Source organism: Myxocyprinus asiaticus, chromosome 24 (genome assembly GCF_019703515.2).
Source record: "Myxocyprinus asiaticus isolate MX2 ecotype Aquarium Trade chromosome 24, UBuf_Myxa_2, whole genome shotgun sequence".
In the NCBI taxonomy this organism is placed as follows: Eukaryota; Metazoa; Chordata; class Actinopteri; order Cypriniformes; family Catostomidae; genus Myxocyprinus; species Myxocyprinus asiaticus.
The window spans coordinates 26,123,180-26,142,287 of record NC_059367.1 but is presented as its reverse complement, the minus strand read 5'-3'; the positions used below and the strand labels follow the sequence as shown (position 1 = coordinate 26,142,287).

The 19,108-nt window shown below is 36.9% G+C and overlaps 1 protein-coding gene across 1 annotated transcript in view; it reads left to right on the top strand.

Moving 5' to 3' along the window:
• The first annotated feature begins 1,435 nt into the window (after window positions 1-1,435).
• The window catches only part of ghra (growth hormone receptor a), a 79,157-nt gene continuing 61,484 nt past the window's right edge, over window positions 1,436-19,108 (top strand). Inside the window, exon 1 of the mRNA XM_051653420.1 lies at window positions 1,436-1,695. The gene's annotated coding sequence lies outside the window, so the exon portion shown is untranslated. The remainder of the gene's footprint in view (window positions 1,696-19,108) is intronic.

Below are 19,108 nucleotides of genomic sequence, written 5' to 3'. Positions count from 1 at the left end.
AAACTAAAATTGGTTAATGAGTAGTTACCGTAAAATATACGTTAAATTTTTAAAAATATATTTAAAAAGACAATACATGTAGTTTTACTGTAAAATGTTGTAAAAATTAAATTATTTAGATGTAAAAATTATGATTTCCCCATATAAGAAACGTTTAAAATTTATATTATGTTTAACAAGAGAGTACATGTACTTTTTATGGTAAATTATTGTTAAAATTACGGTAAAAAACAGTAAGCGTGCCTTCCCAGAATTCCCTGTGTGACCGTCATATTTCATTATATTTTATGGGAATAGTTATGTTTCTTCTTATTTTTAATATCAGTTACATACATTGGGGTGTTCTGTGTTATATTTGATGTAGTTTAGTCAATGTTTATTGCATTATTTTAATTTCACATGTGTTACACTGATGGTGTTTGTGTGAGTGACACTGAGCAATGTTTCTACATGTTTATTGGTCACTGCTCCTGGAAGAGCCACTATTGATGAACTTCATGTCATCATGTGCCCTTCTGTAATTACTACAGTGATTAACATTAACTTATAAAGTGAAAAGTAGATTTTTACAGTTTTAGAAGGTTAATATATTAAGTGTAACATTTAATAATATAAAAGATGGTACTGCACATTTACCAGACACTTTTGTCCAAAGCAACTTACAGTGCCCTTATTACAGGGACAATCCCCCTGGAGCAACCTGGAGTTAAGTGCCTTGCTCAAGGACACAGTGGTGGTGGGTGTGGGGATTGAACCAACAACCTTTGGCTTACTAATTCAGTGCTTTAGTCCACTATGCCACCACCACTCACACAACATTAAAACATACCATAAAAACAACCGTTTTAAACTGTAAAATGTACAGGTTGTTCTGTAAAGTTGTTTAAATTTTTCTGTATTTTTTACATAATTATCCTGGCAACCACAGCTGCCAGTTTTTATTTATTTTTTTTTTTTCATTTTTTTTTTAGAAAAAAACATTGTAACATAAAAGTTAAATCAAGTCAAATAATGTATATTTGTATATTATTATTATTATTTTTTTTTTTTTTGTGATCAAGAATGAGTGGCCATGACTGCCTCTCTCAAAAAAACTGGCCAAAAAAAGTGACCAATGCTGTTTCCCTAAAAAAAGATCACACGTGAGTGAAAGAGTGGCCACCGTTGCTCTCTCTCTCTCTTCCAAATAAGTGACCAAAAGAGGCTGGCTCTCTCAAACAACTGGCCACAAGTGACCATAATGAACGGCCAGACTCGACCCTATGCAGTTTGGAAATTGCTGGATGTTTATGTTGCGCGCGCCCAGCGCGTGGGAGCCCTATCTATATTTCGTGTAAGGACTTAAATATCTGTCGGCAGGGGGCGCGAGACAATGACGCGGCGCTCGAGCAGATACGCAGACAACGTGAGTCCCTTCAGGATCCGCGCTGTGAACCCCACTCCCTCCTACAAATCCTGTCAACACTTTCCAGCGCGTAATATCTGAAAACCCTCAACGCGGTTACGCATTCAGCAGTATTTCCGAAATAATGTTCGGGTGATTTGTTGGGGTGTCATCCTGCCACGAAATTGCATCGTTAAAGGGAAGCATATCGAGGGACCCGCAGCACTGAAGTCTGGTGATCCGGATGAACGAACTGTTGAAAAAGTAAACTCGCAACAGATTTTTGTCGCGGACAACTTCTCTTGGTCTGAGTGAGTTTCGCTCTCTTCTTGTCAACGGCTCGTGCATGCTGTGCATGAAAAAAACACGATTTTAGGAGTTGTAGTGGGGCTGCACGTTGGTCGTGGAGCACAGGACGATAAACAAATGGTGAAAACAAGCACTTTTTGCCTGTTCCAAAGCCTTGTTCTTTTCTATGTATGTTCCATAAGGAGCCTCAGATGGTCTCGTTCACGGGATTGTCATTTTTAATAGTTATTGAACTCGTTAAACTAAATCTAAATCATAATGTTAAACGGAATGGATACGTTGTTGTATATTCCTGTTGTTTATATACATTGTAGCTGGATTTATTTACATGGCGTCTGCCATGGAGGAGTCTGCTGCATGCTTAACACGTTATAATGACGCTTCAGGTGTAATTACATTATGATATAGGTCACTAAAGGTGTATTTAAGTTCACTTTATGTGAATTAGTCGATGTAGCCAGCTGGTATTTCTTTACTGCTTCAGAAGAATCGCAGGGTGTCACAATTCAACACGTCTGTTGTCTTTATGTTGTTTTTGTATTCCTTGATTTAACAGTTATTATTTTGTGCTTTGTGTGTCTGCAGTGTATAAATAGTAAGATGCAGTGACAGAGATTGGGCACTTTTATAAGACTTCAGTTTGCATTAAAATCATTATCAATAAATGTTTAACTGATCATTAGTTAAGGTACATTCAAATAGTTATCTGCTGCAATTAAACTTGCCAAATACTCATATTTGAATATACATGAACTAATGACCTGTTAACAATGATGTAATGTTTGCAAATGAAAGTTATTATAAAGTGTCACAAGCACTTTTTCCAGATAGTAATGTGCCATTTGAGTGAGGCTGCAAATCCATTACTCCATGCATTTTACATTTCCAAGCATTGTAAACATTAAGCTAAGAGACGCAGACAGATTTCAATCAATATTTCCAATGTAGACACAATCTCTACCAATACCTTCATTATCTCTTACAGACTCTTAAACAGAAATTTAAGGTAATTTGTTCTTGATTAAAACATGTCTTTCAATAAAACAATGTGCACAGGCAGCTATTAACTCGAAGAGAGAGAATAGTGTGTCAGATTTGTGTAAAATCTGAAATCACTCAAATATACACTCATTGAGCACATTATTAGGAACAACTGTACACTTATTCATGCAATTATCTAATCAGCCAATCGTGTGGCAGCAGTGCAGTGTATAAAATCATGCGGATACGGATCAGGAGCTTCAGTTAATGTCCACATCAGAATGGGAAAAAAATGTGATCTCAGTCATTTTGACTGTGGCATGATTGTTGGTGCCAGACGGGCTGGTTTGAGTATTTCTGTAACTGCTGATCTCCTGGGATTTTCACGCACAACAGTCTATCGAGTTTACTCAGAATGGTGCCAAAAACAAAAAACATCCAGTGAGCGGAAGTTCTGCGGATGGAAACACCTTGTTGATGAGAGAAATCAATGGAGAATTGCCATTCTGGTTCGAGCTGACAGAAAGGGTAACTCAGATATCACTCTGTACAATTGTAGTGAGCAGAATAGCATCTCAGAATGCACAGCACTTGAGGAGGATGGTCTACAACAGCAGAAGACCACGTAGGGCACTTTGTTAGGACTAGGGATGGGCATTTTGGTCATTTTGTCTACTCGAGTACACGGACTAATTACTCGAGTACTTGAGGGGCAATTAAATGTTCATAACTGTATATATAATAACATTTCTGACAAATGTCTATGGCTGCTGCATTGTGTCTTGTTGTTCCAGTGTATCATCTATTCATTATTATAGGCTGTTATAAAATAATATGTTACCAAATGTACAAAAGATTGCATAATCAAAATATAATGCATCATATTTTGTCATTATGTGAAGATTCACTGCCCCACTCGTTGCTTCAGCGCGTTGAGTCCACTGCCACATGCCTGGTGTGTGTGAGTGTGTGTGTGTGTCCCCAAATGTTCGCTCTTGTGAGGAAAGCTACGATGCTCTGTATTGTTGTTGCTGTGATTCATGAAGCGATCCATTCAGCTAGGAGTGTCTGAATTTCCACCTTTCAACTGGGGAAAGTGCAACGGAATGACACGGACATTTAACTTGTAAACTCGTACGGAAGTCTTCATTCATTTCTTCGAGATGCAGGTGTGTGTTACGTCACGCAGGGCAGGGAGGTTTACAGTCAGTGACAAACATTCATTTTTATTAAATAATATCCATTAACGAGTCAAAGTTCTTATATTAAATGATAATAAAACGTGTTTAGCAAACGTTTTGCAGAGACAGGTATTCAAAACATGGTTAATTACGCTCTCTTTGTTTTGATGATCGTAACGATAGCTTTGCAGCATCGTATCAGTTTGGTTGATATGAGACATCTCTGATAATCAATGTACCCTTCAAAATCACAATGTAATCTCAAAATTAAAAATAAGCTGCCTCTTTGACACGTTTGTGTTTAGTTGTCAGGTAATTGTCACTGAATTTTGAATTAAGTGAAAAGTCACATCATGCATGATCACTATCGATCATCGTTTTCATGATAGATCATTGCTGCCAAGTACTTGAGTACTCGTGCCCGTAACTAGTTAGGATCATAGAGTTCCTAATAAAGTGCTAAGTGAGTGTATTTAAACATTAATCTTTACCCAAGGTTGGTAGATGTGCAGCTTTACAGGGCTCTTAAATCAGCAACCTACACTGTTTTTTGGCAAGTTTCGTCCTTGTGGAAAAGATTACACATTGTACAGGTTTCCCTCTCAAGGTACGGCATGCACAGAGGAACTTACAGTTGAAGTCAGAAGTTTACATACACATAGGTGTAAGTCATTAAAACTCATTTTATAACCACTACATAGATTTCATAATAGCAAACTATAGTTTTGGCAAGTCATTTAGGACTACTTCTACTTTGTGCATGACGCGGGTAATTTTTCCAACAATTGTTTAGAGACAGATTGTTTCACTTTTAATTGACTATATCACAATTCCAGTGGGTCTGAAGTTTACATACACTAAGTTAACTGTGCCTTTAATGCAGCTTGTAAAATTCCAGAAAATGATGTTAAGCCTTTAGACAATTAGCCAATCAGCTTCTGATAGGCTAATTGGCTAAATAGAGTCAATTGGAGGTGTACCTGTGGATGTATTTTAAGGCCTACCTTCAAACTCAGTGTCTCTTTGCTTGACATCATGGGAAAATCAAAAGAAATCAGCCAAGACCTCAGAAAAAAAATTGTGGACCTCCACAAGTCTGGTTCATCTTTGGGAGCAATTTCCAAACACCTGAAGGTACCACGTTCATCTGTACAACCAGTAGTACGCAAGTTTATACACCATGGGCCCATGTAGCCATCATACCGCTCAGGAAGGACACACATTCTTTCTCCTAGAGATGAATGTAGTTTGGTGCAAAAAGTGCAAATCAATCCCAGAACAACAGCAAAGGACCTTGTGAAGATGCTGGAGGAAACAGGTAGACAAGTATCTATATCCACAGTAAAACGAGTCATATATCGACATAACCCAAAGGCTGCTCAGCAAGGAGGAAGCCACTGCTCCAAAACCACCATAAAAAAGCCAGACTACAGTTTGCAAGTGCACATGGGGACAAAGACCTTACTTTTTGGAGAAATGTCCTCTGGTTTGATGAAACAGAAATTGAACTGTTTGGAGGAAAAAGGTGAGGCTTGCAAGCTGAAGAACACCATCCCAACCGTGAAGCATGGGGGAGGCAGCATCATGTTGTGAAAGTGTATTGCTACAGGAGAGACTGGTGCACTTCTCAAAATAGATGGTCTCATGAGGAAGGAAAATGATGTGGATATATTGAAGCAACATCTCAAAACGTCAGCCAGGAAGTTAAAGCTCGGTCACAAATGGGTCTTCCAAGTGGACAATGACCCCAAGCATACCTCCAAAGTTGTGGCAAAATGGCTTAAGGACAACAAAGTCAAGGTATTGGAGTGGCCATCACAAAGCCCTGACCTCAGTCCGATAGAAAATTTGTGGGCAGAACTGAAAAAGCATGTGTGAGCAAGGAGGCCTTCAAACCTGACTTAGTTACACCAGTTCTGTCTGGAGGAATGGGCCAAAATTCCAGCAACTTATTGTGAGAAGCTTGTGGAAGGCTACCCAAAACATTTGACCCAAGTTAAACAATTTAAAGGCAATGCTACCAAATACTAACAAAGTGTATGTAAACTTCTGACCCACTGGGAATGTGATGAAAGAAATAAAAGCTGAAATAAATCAGTCTCTCTACTATTATTCTGACATTTCACATTCTTAAAATAAAGTAGTGATCCTAACTGACCTATCCTATCCTAATTTTTTCTACGGTGAAATGTCAGGAATTGTGAAAAACTGAGTTTAAATGTATTTGGCCAAGGTGTATGTAAACTTCTGACTTCAACTGTATGTTAATCTCTATCCTTGACATTGGTTGGTTTTCTTTTTGCAAAATATTACTATTTTATAATGCAAGAGGTTGTTCAAACAGACATTTAGAAAAACTGTTCTGTTTGGGGTCGGATTCTCACATGCTAATTGCAAAATGTGTTCAGCAGTGATTGACCCTAAAAATCATTATTTATTTAAATAAATTTTTCATTATAAATTCAACAAAATTGTGGGCATCAGTAATTAAATTAGTTGCTTCACCTACGGTTTGTCTGTAACTAAATACTGTTTGTGGTAACTGCCTTTTTTGAAGAAAGTTTTTAAAGAACATTTAGTGTTGACTGATAACATGAAGAGGCAGAGAAGATATCAGGGTGCTGGTATTCTCAGAAAATGGTTACCATGCAGTAGGGCTGCTTGATTATGGCAAAAATCCTAATCACAATTATTTTGGTCAATATTGAGATCACGATATTTAACACAATTACTCACTGACTTTGGAAACATAATGCATTTATTGAACTTTAAAAAAAAAAATTGTCTTTTTAACAGTGGATTTCCTTGAACTTGAAATGTAAACTGCACTGGGTAGGGGAGGAGACTGTTGTCATATGATAATTATTTTATGTTACGTATGGTGGTCAAAAAAAGAAAATACTCCATCGCCATCATTAACAGCAGGGATGCTCACACTTCTATGGAATGCGATCTACTTCTTAATTATTCAAAACTAATAAACAGTAAGTAATAAAATAACAATAAAAAACAGCAATGATTAGAAATAGATTAAGAATAATTGAACAAAAAATACAAATTAAGAAAATTCAGTGCTTTTTTAACAGCTTTAAAAGTTTAAAAGTTCAGAAGAATCAGAATGAGTTTTATTGCCAAGTATGCTTACACATACAAGGAATTTGTCTTGGTGACAGAAGCTTTCAGTGCACAAACAATACAACAACAAGACAGAGATAATAAAAAAAAGAATAAAAATAAAAAGTGAATAGAAAATATAAGTATATATAGAAATACACAATAAGGCAATCTATCTATCTGTCTATCTATCTGTCTATCTATCAGAGCCCGATCGATATGGGATTTTTGAGACCGATACAGATACCGATTTTAGAGAGGGAAAATTCGCCGATTACCGATATGGTAGCCGATATATTAAATTTTTGACCTGGAATGAAAACAGACCTTTTATATGTGGATTTTTCACTGATTTTGCACCAATATGACTATGCAAAAGTACTCAGAAGGCTGCTTTCTTAAATATTTTTATCAAAGAATATTTGACATTATTATTATACATTGTCAACAAATTCTAGAAATGAACACTGAGAAAATAAAGAATAATAAATAAAAATACAATAAATAGCTAAATAAACATCAGTACTATATGTTTAGTATCAGTCAAATGCTGACCATTAAAGGTGCAGTATGTAAGATTCGGAAACCCTTCTTATTAATGACACCTGTTGCCGTTAAGTGAACTGCAGCCTGTAGCTTGTGATCGCGCGCACTCCATAGGGAACAAAACAAAGTGACTGAACGTGATTCACCGGCTTCATGGTGACAGATGAGGTAGCATAATTAAAATTACACAGTTATGATTGTTTTACTACAAACTTTGAGACTGTATATTATATTTGACTCTACAGTGCTGGAACAGGGCTAAAACAAAGTGTGGATATAGGTCTGACTATGCGAGACTGTAGTTTGAAGTAATCACTTTTCTTTGCATGATACATTGACTGCATTTATACGATAGCCTATGTCGGCGTTAGCTAGCTAGCCAGCTTTATCAATAGCTGTTAGCTAAATTTGGTGGATGATGACAGCAGCTGTTTATAAAATAGACTGTACATTATAAATATGTTGACACAATTCAGTATTGATGTGATTCCATCACAACTGTCATTTTGATATATCGATGCGCTATTGTTTTATAATAATAGAATGTATATATTTTCTGTATAACCAAGTTACGATACACTAATTAATGGGTCTTTTTGCATTATCTTGAACATTGTCTAGCATTCATTTCATGTCTTATTGTAGTTTACCTTGCTGAATAATTACAGATTACCATTGTTTATGTCAGTTACTGTGAATCAGCATACCTGACTTTTAGTATTAAGAGAAGATCGTTGAAATTATTTGAAAGTTACGAAGCAAGGTAGCTTGCAATTCGTCAGCGTTAGCAGGCAAGGTCAAGTTAGCTAAAATTACACAGATCAATCCTTATGGCACTATATTTCACATGCTTTGCAGTTATGTAAACGTACCTGTCCAATAAGAAGAATGCCAATTCAGGGTCGGTTTTGATCCCCAAAACCGAACGAAGGTCCCTCCAGAAATCAAATGCCCTGCCGATGTTCTAATTTTCGCTCGATCACGATCACGTTCACGCTTAGCCAGATGGGATTCATTAGATACATGTTTTTTGTTTGTTTGTTTTGCCTTACTCGGAGTTTGTGTAGGAGTCGGTGATGTGCTGGGAGCCGGAAGTTTGCTGAATTCCATCTCTAAGATAACGTTACCTAGTGTTGCATTTTGTTGTCGCTTATGAATAGCGGGAGCACTGAGGCAAGGCTCTCGGGAGCGCGCATAAACGTCACATCCTTTGGATTTTCCCGGCAAAAGCGACCCGCTCCCTTCACATGAAAATCAGGCAACCTTTAATAGGCAACCTAGGAAGTCCGGGAAGGGCTCATTTTTTAAGTTGTGTTACAAGCCGTTCACACATTGGCAAAAAAAAGGCGAATATTACATGAAAAAGTTATATATTGCACCTTAAAAATAAAGAACTGATACTAAACAGTAGTACCAGTCAAATGCTGACCATTAAAATAAAGAATAAATAAAAATACAATAAATAGCTAAATAAACATCAGGGGCCGGTTGCACCAGCTATATGTAAGTTAAAACTTAGCCTAGTTGTGGCGTAAATGGGCACTAAGTCAAAATTTATGCACTACTATATATTTGAGTGTTGCACCATTAAATTTATGTAGGACATAAACCTGTGTATAAACTAAATATATACGGCAGCCTCTGACCAGGAGTAACTGATGGAATAAAAAAGCAGACTCATTTAATGACATCAATGAGCTCATGTTTTGTTTGACAGGCATCAGTCCTTTTGACATATATGATGGTGTTGGCATTTACACTCGTTTACATTTACGAGAGAGAAAAAAATCTTACTTTTAAGCAGCTCTTCAGCATGAAACCGTTCTAACGGTGCTTTTTTTAGGGTGCGTCACCCGGTGTCAAGTTTCAACACATTCAAAATATGTATAGGATATTAAAATACTAAGATACTATTTTTCCAGCCTGTTGTATTAGTATTTATCACCCCTCATTTGTTTTAGATACAGTTCCTATATATTATTATTTACACAGGGCAAATATGCTATTTATCAAATGTACTTTTATTACATATCCTATTTTAATGTCTGGAAAAACAGACTTTTAAATATTACATTTTATAAATGCAACGACTGGAATTGTTCGGTTGAAGGGGTACGAAGCTGTGAATCCTGAACAAAACAGTTTGGTGAATACATGTTTACATGCTGACAAGGTATGAAAGTAGCTACGTGGTTAGCTAGTTAGCTAGTTAGCTGTAAGCTCGTTGCCATGGAGAGTAAAAGATGGACTTTATTTACTTTCCGGCATTGCGTCTCACCAACTAGGTAACAGCGAAGCGTGAAATCAACACACCACACACAATCCACCACCGCACTGTTGTCTGCTGAGCTGCAAAAAGATGCTCTGATGTTTACCTTTCAATCTGCTATATTACTGACTGCACTGACAAAATATAGCTGGCTAACAGCAAACAGGTGTGATAAACATGAGTGACATGGTTGTCAGGGACAAGGTTAATGTGATATTAGTTTTATAAAATGATGGGGTCATTTTTTATTAACTTTCCAGTATGTATTTCACAAACTAGTCAACAATTTAACGAGAAGAGACCTCTCAAATCCGCACCGTTTAACTCCGCCCTGTCTGCAGAGCCACCGTCAGCTCAGCGTCAGCTCTGTAAACAGTTGAGTCGGAGCACGCTCTGCTGGACAAACTACGTTATGACACAAATTCTAAAGCATTGTTTTCTGCATTATATGTTCTGAAAAAAAGTTTTCATATCTGCGCATATTGATAAAATGTACACCGATACTGATATATCGGTGAAAGGCTAATATCAGCTGATAATATCGGGCACTTATATATATATATGTATGTATGTATGTATATATAATATATATGGATGTACAAATACAAATCCATTATATACATGCAAGGGAATGTATGGCAGAGGTAGTGTATGTTGGATAAATATAAATAGACTAAGCTGTTTATTGCACATAATTATTGCTCAATGGGGCAGTTTTAACTGTTCATGAGATGGATAGCCTGAGGGAAAAAACTGTTCCTGTGCCTGATGGTTCTGGTGCTCAGTGCTCTGTTGCACCGTCCAGAAGGCAACTGTTCAAAAATGTAGTGGGCTGGATGAGTGGGGTCCAGAGTGATTTTTCTAGCCCTTTTCCTCACTCTGGAAGTGTACAGTTCTTGAAGGGAGGGCAGGGGGCAACCAATAATCCTCTCAGCAGTCCGAACTGTCCTTTGTAGTCTTCTGATGTCTGATTTTGCAGCTGAACCAAACCAGACAGTTATTGAAGTGCAGAGGACAAACTCAATGACTGCTGAGTAGAACTGTATCAGCAGCACCTGTGGCAGGTTGAATTTCTCAACTGGCGAAGGGAGTACAACCTCTGCTGGGCCTTTTTCACAATGGAGTCAATGTGGATCTCCCACTTCAGGTCCTGTGAGATGGTAGTGCCCAGGAACCTGAATGACTCCACTGCTGCCACAGTGCTGTTTAGAATGGTGAACAGGGCACAGCTGTTACTAGATCACTAGCGAATTATAAAATTACTCTGTGCTCTGGATTACTTTTAACAGCAGAATTATAATATGAACTTTCTAATAAGTGACACAGGCCTAGGCTATCACAAATATAGCCGGTTATTTTTTCATTATTGATGTTTTAATCAGGCTACTTGTCCGGTCGGGCAAGTAAAATTCTCTTTCACTTGCCCCTTCAAAAATCCACTTGTCCCGGACAAGTGTTAATGTCAAACCCTGATTAAATGTTGTATTCAGCATTCTCCGATAACAATTTGTTTTCTGCATTATAGCTCCTAAAGTAAATGTACATTGTTTTAAAGGAATTTTAGATATTATTTTGGTAAACAAGCCAAAAAAGACTAATCAAAAACATATTTTTTTCCAGTGTATAATGAGTTAAGACTAAACTCTCTCACCTTTATGTTCACTTCGATCCATCTTTATCTCACAAAAAACAAACTTTCTCTTCTTAATAGAGCTGTGTATCACCTATTTTCTTCATAATAAGATACACGCAGTGAACGTGACACATATATTATGATTCACTACGTCGCGAGCCATCATGTTATAATCTAGTTGGAGCAAACGTGTGCGAGTGATGAGCGTCCCCACGGCAGAGCGTGCATCAGCCGGGAGAAGATTCAATCTCTCCCCCAGTCACTTCACGCAACTCATAGACATGGCGCTGACCGCACAGAGAAATGCCAGTTTCTGAGTTTATTTTCATAAACCGTTTCCTTGTTATTTGAACTTTAATAAAGGATGCTTTAAAGATATAATGCCGGGGTGTTTCATTGCAAAACGGAATGCGGCACAGTAATCGTTTTATCTCGATTATCTTGTTTTCATAATTGTTGGAGTCCAAAATCGTAATTGAAAATAACATTTGATTAATTGCCTAGCTCTTCCATGCAGGTTAGCTATATACCAGAGCAATGTATTAGGTGTTTAAGTGTTTCAATGCACAAGCTTATGGCTCTGAATTAAAAACATATAGACATTTGAAGAGCTTTGCAACGCAAACAGCTTCGCAGCACTCTTTCGACATACTTGCATGACCAGTTTACCACAAGTGTTGGAAGTTTGAGATCTCTTTCCTTGTTTGGTGTCAGTATCAATAAAGTAATTCCTGCCAGTACACACATGCACACACAAACACACACATACATGCTCAACTGCACTTTTGGGTTTGACAGCATGTCGTGGCATTCCACTCCAGTAGCCTGCTCTGCTGACCCAGACTTTTCCACTGCCCTGGTGAAATAAGAGCAGCAGAGACGATCGGGTCTCGCTGGCCAGAACTAAATGCCACCATAAAATGAAAAGACTCCCATACCCTGTTGCAGGCAGAAGTCCACTTTTAAAGAGATAGTTCATGCAAAAATGAAAATTCATTGTCATTTAATAACCCTTTTGTTGTTCCAAACTAGGTATGTGCCAGGGTGGTCCACTGATCGACTAGTCATCCAACAGCTAACTAGTTGATTAGTGGGGTCGACTATTAACATAAACATTTTTAATGGTGGTGGTTTTAATGGGAGACTCAATTCTCAAATGAATTAAGAGACGCAACTTCTTTGAGAGTTTTTTTTTTTTGTGTGTGTGTGTGATGATATCTTGCTGTGCTTAAAAGTGAATAAGAGTCAGCACAGTAAACCCCTCTGCAAGGCGGTAGTGACTCGCCTCAATTCGGGTTGTGGAGGACGAATCTCAGTTGCCTCCGCGTCTGAGTCCGTCAATCTGCGCATCTTATCACTTGGCTTGTTGAGCGCGCCACCGAGAGTGAGAACCACATAATAGCGACCACGAGGAGGTTACCCCATGTGACTCTACCCTCCCTAGCAACTGGGCCAATTTGGTTGCTTAGGAGACCTGGCTGGAGTCACTCAGCATTCGATTCGAACTCGCTACTCCTGGGGTGGTAGTCAGCGTCTTTACTCGCTGAACTACCCAGGCCCCACGTTTTGTCTCTTTAGTCTTTTTATGCCCTGTTGATACAGCAAACCACTGTATTAACAATATATTTCAAAGTTGAACACTATGGGACATGAAATCCTCTGCTGTGAGTAGGCCTGTCGCAATTATTAAATAACCATCTGATTGCAGTTATTTGATCTAACCGCGGTTATTTGAGATAACGCAATTATTGAGCATTCTAATTCCAATAAAATTTTAATGGCCAAATAAGGGGATTTTAAGCGAATATACTGTATAAATGCCATGAACGGAGCATTTGTGTGCCATTCAGTTGAACTCCGAGTCAGAGCGTCACTGAGCCCCACCGCGGAGGTCAACCAGCTCCTGTCCTGAAGAGCGCGTGAAGTGCTCTGATGCGCATGCTGTCAGCAGAGGCTCGCATCAAACTCCTGCGAATATAAAAACGAACAAGTATAATCTCACTGTGATAATGAACACAAAGCTCTCCGGTTTCACTTTAAACGATTGTGTAATGGCAGATGTTCCTAGTTCATGCAGTGACAGAGGAGACACACTCTTTATTTCTGTGGAGTGATGAAATGATGAAACTAAATCTCAAAGGTTTTGCTTCATGACAAATAAGGGCTCTTGGGTTTAATCAGAGCATTAAAATAAAGTGTGAAAGTGAAGAAATTAGGACAGAAATATTTTACTATTGCATAATATAATAAAATATTATATAAATATAATAAAATATATATAATTTTTTAAAATAAAAATATATAATGAAAAATATGAGTTCAAAAAACAAGTGTAAATTTAAAATTGACCAAACCTAAAGTTGCTCAAAAAGAGAAAAAATTATTCTTCATGTCATTCATAATTTTTTAAAGGAAATCACATATCCCTATTTTATTATTTGATTTATACTGTATATTTAAAGTTAAATATGTAAGGTGTATGAAGCACACATGCAGAAAAAATCACACCTTAAGAAATATGACAATTTATGACAATTAAATGTGAAAGCCCTTAAAGAGACAATTAATCGTCATAGCCCTAAAACAGACAATTAGTCATAATCACAATTATTTGTTTGACAGTTAATTGTCAGCCAAATTTCATAATCATGACAGCCCTAGCCGTGAGTAATGTTCCCATATGTGTGAGGTGCTGTACAGAGAAGTCTTATGCTGATACTGTCTGACACTGCTTAAATAAATAGTTGCAGTAAAAATGGTTTAAAGTGCTTGATGTTGTCAACTATATATGTACACGCAATATTATCTTGCAGTTTTGTATGCGCAGCGAGAATCGCCCTGAAGCACTCCAGTTACATTAAAGCACATTTCAAGATGCGCATAAGCGTTTTTGAGCCGCTCTTTATTGGAGCCTTTCTTATTTCGTACTTTTTTCTTCGATAGTTTTGTGCAGTATGATGTTATAGTTATTTAGCCTTTTTGTTGAATATCCATTCGTTACCATGTTGAAGTGTGTCCGTATATCTCACTGAAATGCATCTGATCGTCAGATCTAATTATGCATTATTGTTCACAGACTAGTCGACTTAGTCGTTCATACAACCAACCGACTAGTCGATTATGGAAATTGGTAGTTTTGCGCATCCCTATTTTAAACGTGTATGACTTTAATTCTTCCAAAGAACACAAAAGACTGAATGTTTTGGAGTCACAGCCTCAGTCTCCATTCACTGTCATTGCATTTTTTTCCTATACAATGATGGTAACTGAGGCTGTGAGTCCCTAACATACAGCCTTTCCTCCTGCCATCCCTTCTGCCATCTCCATTTGCATTCCTCAGAAGAAAGTCATACTGGTTTGGAACAACATGAAGGTGAGTAAATGAAGTGTTTAAACTCTTATGTAACCAATAATTCTCTCATCAGTCAAACCCCTTTTTCACCAAAATAACCACAGCATTGTGCCACATATGTATTGGACATGCATTTTCCATTGATTTTCTGGTTACATGTAGATATAAATGTATAATGATTTACACAAGGATTTTGTGCTTGTTTCACCATAACAGATTATTTGCTTGCTTGTGCAACTGCGATGGCTGAATGTCAACTTTGAACCTTGCATATCATCCTCCTCGACTGACTAAATCGATTAGAATAGGAAAGGTTGTATCCTGTCTCATATCCTCTTTTTTGTGCAATAGCTAAAATCTCTGTAGCTCTATTCACATTGGTAAATTATGCTATTATGACTTGGATCAGTAAATTCTTAGGTGTTTGCACAAATATATTTCATACATTTAAGTAAGGTTGCACAATTTGGACAAAAAGTCATATTGCGATTATTTTGAAAAAGATTGCGATTGTGATTTGAACTGCAATTATGATAGACAAAACATTTATTTTACATGTTTTTCACATGTTCAACACTCAAAAGGCTACTGGGGTTTAAAGAACCAAACTGAGACTCTTTTTCTTTTTTTCTTTTTTTTTTTTAATTCAACCAAAAACAAATAAATATATAAACAGTAAAATAAAGAAAAAAACTGTCTTCTTCATATTCAAATTGTACCGATCCACCGTATACTTGTTTTTGTCCATTTTGTGGTAGGGTCTCAGCCCACTAATCATCATTATTAGTTTTTGAAACCCAGTCAACTTGAATATTAGGATCCTCCAATCAGGATTTTAACATCCGATACAAATCTCCAATTTTCTTTTCATCTAATTGTCCAATGCTGATCATTTAACTTTTTATCAGCAGCTCTGTCTAAACTGGTTATATGTAAGCTTTCTGCTCAATGTCACTTTAACTGAATTTCCCTGTTGGTAATACCATAGTTGTTGCCTAGTGTTTGCTGTCAATAATATTGTTGGTTGGTTGAATAATTAAATAAACATAAAATATTCTATTTTACTCTTTATGCCTTAAAAACAAGTAGGCTTAAACAGACTATTCTCTACTGTATATAAGATAGTCCTAAAGAACAAGGCTTAATGTCAAAATGAAGTTGAACTGATAACCCATTGGTGTAATTAAACTTAAAGTGAAAGTTTTGGTTAGTTTGTCACCATTTCATTTAATTATTTTTATTTATTATTATATTATATTTCATTTAAAAGGATAGTTCACCAAAAATGAAAATTCTCTCATAATTTACCCACCCTCATGCCATCACAGATGTGTATGACTTCCTTTCTTTAGCAGATAACATTTGAAGAAAAATATCTTAGAAAAATATACATCTGGGATGGCATGAGGGTGAGTAAATGATGAGAGAATTTTTGGGTGAACTATCCCTTTAACAATGAATTTTATTATATTACTATGTATTTTATATAGATTTGTTATATGTACGTTCCTTCCTTTTCATTTTGTTGGATGTTGGTAATATTAGTTTTGCTTTCACTTGTTGCCGCTGGGAGTGTAATAAAGATGACACATTCTCTCGTGAGGTAAACATATGACAGGTGAATGGTGGAAGAGTGCATGTTTCTGGACTCAGCAGGTGCTACTATTAATTCTGTTTGCTCAGCAATCATTTAATAAAGATGTTTGAATTATACCCCATTTGTATTCCACATTATTATTATGATACCTGTGCCTGGTGGAGACTGAGATGCTGCCACCGCAGATGATAATAAAAACCGCTTCATGCAGGAACTCTTGATCACTTCTGTTACTCTAAGCATGAGATGGAGTTATGGAGCACAGAACCGCTCTGAAAACACTGTAATAATGCTCTAACTTAATATAGACTGGACAGAGCAGCACAAATAAACTTTTGAGGTGGGCAGACTATTTATTTATTTAATTAAATCACAGCCCTTTGCGATTTAATAATCGCACAAGGTCATACTGCGATTTCAGTTTTATTTAGAAAAATTGTGCAGCCCTACATTTAAGGATAATATATAGTGGGCGAGCAATATATGGCAGACTACGATAATCTGGCCGATATTTTGCATTTTTAAATTATCTGCATCGGGCGATACATTTTCCCATTTAACCAATTAGTTTCTTAAGCTACGATGGCGCTGAAAATCACCTGCTTGCACATGAAGGAGCCATTTGAGGCATGTAAATGAAAAATCACAGTTTGTTTTGTTGTCACGTGCCATTGTGTTACCACAATAATAGGTCGGAGGCCGGTGTGCAACACAGTCTCATTTAAACGGTCACGCATATCAGAGCATAGGTGGGTAGAGTAGCCAAAAACTGTACACAAGTAAAAGTACATTTACTTAAAAAAAATAATTACTCAAGTAGAAGTAAAAGTGCTAACATAAATAATTACTTGTTCTAGAAATACTGTTCAAGAATGGGTGTTCACATTTGGGTCCTCTTAAAATGAGCCAAATAAAAATACAGTGAAACACAGAGGGGGAAAAAAATAACAGATCACATCATCTTCACATTGTATCTGTTCACTGTGTACCTGTTTTTGTTGATTGTGATAGTCTCGTAATTTTTTGTAACCTAATAATAAGTTATTATTAAGTTAGGAAATATGTTTTTGTATAATATTAATAGCAACAACAACAACTGTTATTATTATAAAACAGTACTATATTTATATAATATTTTCTTAACCTGTATGTTAACGGTGTTATGAGGTTCTTGTAGTGGCCAAGCATATTTAGGATGACACAAATGTGCAATTAGTGAATCTAAAGTGCTGCAAATTTAATGCACTCAGCTCATAAGTCTCACGCGTCCTTGTGTATTTTGTGTATTGTGTATTGTGTAAGCAGTGTGTATTTTTAAATGTTAACAGAACAGAGCTTCACACATACACTAAGCGCAGCGAGCAGCGCATGCAGACTTTTAATTTATTTATTAAGTCGCAGACTTTGTGGTTTGATAATAGCATTATGTCATATTGCGTTTTTGATTTTATTTTGATTAATTGTTCAGCCCTACTTCAAAACATAAACAGGCATTCACACACACTGGATAAGCTGGTAAGAATGCCAGTAAAGCTGTTTACATGCAATGTGAAATTGGGGTAATGGGAAAAATGTACTTCAGTAGTTCGTATGTAAATGTAATCTTGTGTTGGAACAGTAAACATATTTGGCTTGCTGTCCATATACTGAGGGTTCGGAGCTCGAGACTCGACTCGAGTCCTGATTACGCCCCCCTTGTTGTCACAGGAAGCAGGTAAGCAGCAGCTTATATACTTCTACTCGTGGGCTGTGATTTGTCAGATTAAAATTAACATGCTCCTCTCAAACCTCTGTTAATTTACTCCATACGTATCGATAATTTTTTGCCTAAACCGTTTTTGACCGTACCCCAATAAAGGAAAATCTTTTTGACCATTTACATGACCTTCCATGTTGGCTTGAGCGAAATCAGTGTAAGATCACACATGTAAATGAGCTCACTGTTTATGTTTACATTTATTAATGATAGTGTTTATTAAAAAAAACATTTGTTGTTACAGGTTGTGATAAGATAGGGGGGTATAGAGTAGAAAGTTGTAAGGGTGCCCAAAAAGCCTAATGGCGCTCCTGACCATTCACGTTCATTACAGAGCAGTTCATAACAGAGCTCATCACTGCACACAGATTTAGTGTCACTTTCTCTTGGGAGTGCACCATCACATCTGAGCATGGCTAGGTGACACTTGAGTTTTTATGATATAGTTCAGAGACCAACAGGTTTGAAACTCTGCATGTATTAGTCACTGCTAAATTTGGATGTTAATTCAGTCTTGGACGTTAGCCCAATTGGAATGACGCTACACTTGTTGTGACTTCTAGCTTGAGCTGTAGATTTATTATTGTAGTAGATGACTTAAATCAAGGCTTTTTGGCTACTGCAAATGTGCCCAAAATTTATGTGACAGGGAAGGATTGATAAATGGTGATTTCTGACCAGAATTTTCCTCAAAATGTCATCCAAAGAGTGGAAGTGCAACCCAGCACTAGAACCTTACAGTTGCAGCAACCAGTTATTCAAATGCTTACTGATTACAAACTTTGCTTATATTACAAAGACACCAGCATGCAAGACTGAAGCTCAGGCTAGAACTTGCTTAATGATCAAGAGTAACAGGTTTTCCTAGTTAGCTTTTAATACTTTCTTCTATAAACCATCTCCAAGTTTTGAAAAGGCCAGAACATTGGATATTAAAGCCACAAAGATGTGTTACCTTGATAAAGAAAAATTATTTAACGTGACTT